We start from the raw sequence: 5,367 nt of genomic DNA, 5'->3' as shown, positions 1-5,367 counted from the left end.
CTAAATGAATAGACTTAATATTTGTTAAGGTATGTTTAATACTCACTTTATTAGTCAATACATGTAGTTTAAAACTTATGTCTCAAGATGATAGATCTTAAAAAATACTTAATTATAATAGTTAAATTAATTCTAAAAAAATGTAAATAAGAAGTTATAAAAATGTAAGATCTTACTATAAAACAAAACAGATAAGAAATTTCAAAAAATTATGTGATTTACTTAATATAAATTAAGACCTTAAGATGAAATTTTATATTACTCTTAAATTAGCGACCACCTTAATTTAGTTTAACGATTTATTGCCTAAATCCCATTTTCAAAACAACACATCGATTATCACTTAACTCGTTCAAATAAAGCTTAAATTTATGCACGTTGCTACAAAACTAACATAAAAACTAATTTAAGTGCTGTATGTAATTATTTAAACATATAAAATGAAATCACTTTACTATATTGTTTTAGCGAATCAAATTACTATATGAATAATATTTTGAAAATTCAATAAAAGTAAAACAATATTATACGTGAGATTATGTAATCTGTTAAGAAGGTAAAATAAAATAAATTTAAATTTAAAATAACAGATGCAGAAAATTTTAAGTTGATTTCAATTTAAAAATAATAATATAGTCATCAAGGTAATATTTTTGAAACAATTTAGTATGTTAAAACTTAATATATAAAATGAAATCTAATTTGAAATTAAGAAAAATCTTGCATATAAATATACTCTACATGCATTCTTGTATTATATTTTTGTATAACTGTATATACATTGAGATTTTGATATATTGTATACATTTAAGTTTTAATCCAAAACTACTTATTTTATAGTGTATTTTGGTTTTTGCAATACCTACATATTTTAGTAGTAGTTTAATTGATATGTTATATTTGTCGCACGTGGGGAACACATACACGTACCATTAAATATGAATGACCCACTTTACTGCGTTCATTAATAAATCCACGTAAAAGGCATGGGTCTGTTCCGTTTTAATTAAATGAATGAATGTTACGGAATACATAGCATATCACAAATAATACTTCTTATGCTCACTTTTTAATTTAGTTCAAACATACAAGTCAAGACAACAGAATATATAAATTCAAAAGATAAATATTTTTAATAAAGAAGACACATGTTTAATAAATACTAAAATTAACTTAAATCTACGATAACTTATATTGTAAGGCTGTGAGACCTAAATTTACAAAATAAAAATATAAAACAACAATAATAGAATTGCACACCGATCCGGGAAAAATGCCAACTATCTGCATTTGAAGGCTGCATTGTCTTTATCCATTGAGTTTTTACTTTTTTTATTCAATAAAAGTATCTACTTAGACTGATTAACATAAACAATAAGCATTTCTTTTTTATGTTGAAGGTCTTAGCCAATTATAATTTTTTACTACTATATAAATATATATATATATATATATATATATATATATATATATATATAATGCCTTAGTATTCTCTCTTGATTATAAATATTTCTCTTTATTAAATTCACGTTCCAATCGATAAATTTTAATATTTTTCACAAAGATTAAGAAATGTTACATGGTTCTGAATCATGGTTTTTTTTTTATTAGTTAAGGACAACAACAAAAGTGTGTGTAAGTATGGAAATAATGTAACTCTCTTGATAAGTACATCACTTTTATCAATAATTGAAAAAAATAACTTAAAAATATAGATATTGATATTATTTATGCAGAAATTTAAAAAAAAATCAATGGAAAAAACACCATTTAATATTACAACTTCTATCATTTAGAAAAAAGGACAATAATTAGAGCATTATATTATATATATATATATATATATATATATATATTATCTCTGATACAGTATAAATTTCACTTCACTTAAAAGGTTATGAAAAAAAAAATAGAGTTAAATGATAGAGGCCGAATCTTCCTTTGTTTCAAAATGGGCCCTCTTTGTGGGTAATTAAGGCAGAAGTGCAAGTTTGAGTTTGAGCAATATCATGGCTTGTCTGTTTTAATGTGAATGTGACGCTGTAAAAGGATGGTGGGTTTCTTCATTAATCATTTTTTTTTTCTTTTCCCTTTTGTGCTTATATCTTTCTTCTTCAAAATGGGTTGTTGAGGACCCTATATTAGCTTGTTGTTGTGTTCCTGAAATAAATTACCACCTAGGTTTTCAATTAAATTAATTACAAATTTAAGATCTTAACTCAAGTCAGAAGTTATTTGAGTTTGAATCAAACGATCTTTGTAAAAGTGAAAAATCAAGAAAAACAAAATTAAAAAGACAAGTATATAGAATTAGGGAAACAAAATACTTTTTTTTAAAATATTTGATGATAATTTTAACAAAATTAAAAGACGTTTTTGTTAGAAGTGAGACTAAAAATTAGTGGGTGGTCCGTTAACAGTTCCATATCGGGTGGAACAGAATGTTTAAGAAAGCTTGTTAGAATAGGCTCGAATTTGATTCTAATACCATGTTAGAAGTGAGTTTTAGATCTAACTCAATTCCACAAAATCGACTTATAAAATAAGAATTGTACCCACTTTATTTATATATATATATATATATATATATATATATATATATATATATTTTGTGAATTAACTTTAATTTCGGTGAACGGGAGACTTCCAACAAATTTAGTAAATTTCAATGAGAAAAAAAAAATCTAAGGAACAATCTGAACTTGTAATTAACATAAAAATGTAGAAAGTAGCATTGAGAGAGGTGGTTGAGGAGAAGATAGTGATTATTAGTGAGATAAAATAAAGTGAATGTTAATGTAGAGTAGTGTTGTGAAAAATAAATGCATAGGTGAGAAAATTGAATGGTATAGTTGTTTGGTTGCGAAAGTTAATGGGGTGCTTCATAATATGAATATAAAGAATGCAAAAATTATAGTCAAATCAAACGGCAGTGATGTAATTTGTTGTGTGCAATGACAATGACCAGATAATGGACAGGGAAACAAACAGATGCACCAACCAAATTATCTACACCCATTTTCCTTTCTATATATAAAATTTCTTATTTCTTAATTTTGTAATTGGATAAAAAGTTTCAGCTTTTGAGTTAGACTTTGAATTGATTTTAGTTTTTAAATTGTTTAATTTTGTAAATATTGTATTTAAATAAAACATATTACATTTTCATTTTCATTGTTTATTGTTTATAACAATTGTTTTTTATATTTAAAGCTTTATTTTGTATTTGTTTAAGTTTTATTTAATATGATATTTTAAAAAAAAACAAGTTATACTTTACGATAAAATATAAATAAACTGAATGGTATTTATTAAAACATAAAAAAGATGAATAACGATTTAAAATTTAGATGAATAAAACATTATTTTATTAGACACATGAGAAGATTAAAATTAGAAAGTGTGTGATTACTATTAAATGATATAATAATAATAATAAATATAATCTTATAATTTTTTTAATAAATATATTCATAGTAATATGATTTTCTTAAATAACTAAATACACCAAATAGGTTAATATTCAACGGAATTATTATCCAGAATTTGAAAAATAACATAAACAAAACTTTTGAAAGTTTTCTCAGACTCATAAACAGCATGTGCCAGGAAACAAAACATACCGCATAATATATTGACAATTTCTGAAATTCAATAACCATTTTAGGAAGGAATCCAAAACATTGAACACTATTTGTAGACAATTTCATTGTTTCTACAGCTTTTAAAATTCAGACAGATTGTATATATCAATGGATCACATCTCACAGTTCAAAAATTACCTTAAATTATTTTACATGGAAAGTGCAATAATTGATTACAATGATGGTATCTCAAGAAACTTAAAATTGTTCAATAAATACATATTATACTAAAAAAATTAAAATAGATAACATGTAAATTCCGAATACCTTTATTTACATGTATCTCTCAAATCTGGTGATCCATGGCCAAAATAATAGTTTTTTTTTTTCAAATCATCGAATAACGAAAATATGTTGTGTCATAATCAATTTGTTTTTTTTTAGAAAAATATGAAAATGGTGATACATAATATTCACACGAACAACCTCTTATGTTATAAACATAAAAACTAAATAAAAAAGAAGTATTTATATTCTAATTTATTCTACTTATTTGAGTAATAAATATTTTTGTTGATATCCATCATAATTTCTCTCTTAAAAGACAAAATGTCGGTCGGATCTTTGTAGTTATATTTCGTTTGTCTCAAAATCTAATTTGCAATTTGCATATAAATTAATTTTAACTATTTTTTTTTTAAAAAAACTGTTTATTAAAAAATTATTTATACACGCGCACCATTTTCTTTTTTAACGAACATGAAGAAGAGAACTAAGAAAAAGAAAACAAAATATTTTTCAAAGTTATTAAAATCCAATTATTTTAATTCTCACTTGTGTCTTTAAGATTAAAATAATCGCAATCTAGCAGTATTAGAAATTAAAATATATGCTATATAATAATTTTAAAAGTGACACTTTTATAATTTCAATAACTAAATTATGCTATATTGACAAGTTGGTGTATTGTTCTAATTTTAAAGTTGGGAAACTCTTTCCTCTCCGACCCACGTGAATCCGACCAGAAATTTTTTATGTTTCTATAACATTTGTTTTTCTCCTTAATTGGTCAAGTTTCTTGAAGACATATTGCAAGACAATTTGCATGTTACATGTAGTCCTGCTTATAATCACATTTCACATTTCTCTATTTTCGATAAACAAAATAATTTTTACAATTGACGAAATTGAATTAATTTAATCTAACATTTTTAAACGACATTGAACAAATAACTATAATTAATTAATCAGGATATATATATATATATATATATATATATATATATATATATATTTATATTTGTCTATGTGTAGATAAAACATATATTTGTATAAATATGTAAAAGACAAAGTTTGAGTTTAATGAAGGTAAACATATCCTATTTTATTTATTTTCTAAAATAATAATTTAAATTTGAAAAACCCTAAATTAAGAAATGTAAACCAGGTTGGACCTTTTAAACTTCTAAATCAAGAAATGTCTTCATGAAAAACCTATGACTGGACTCCAGCAATATACTTTGGCAATTCAACAGGTGTCCTAGACAATTTATAACAGTTTTGGAATTCAAGTTTATTATTGAAAAAAGTTAAGGATTTATTAATTCAATCATAACTCGATTGTGGTTAAATTAAAAAATTATAATTATAATATTATAAAGAATAAAATCATGTCAATGAAGTTTAAATGGACATAAAATTATGAAATAAATTAATACATACCGATGATGTAAAAATTTTTAAAGTTATCGTCGACGAAAAATTGAAGATCAAACTCTTGATA

Source organism: Vigna unguiculata, chromosome 5 (assembly GCF_037176805.1).
Source record: "Vigna unguiculata cultivar grain cowpea cultivar isolate G323 ecotype 2 chromosome 5, ASM3717680v1, whole genome shotgun sequence".
NCBI classification, from domain to species: Eukaryota; Viridiplantae; Streptophyta; class Magnoliopsida; order Fabales; family Fabaceae; genus Vigna; species Vigna unguiculata.
The sequence above is the reverse complement of the archived record's forward strand: the minus strand, read 5'-3'. Positions refer to the sequence as shown.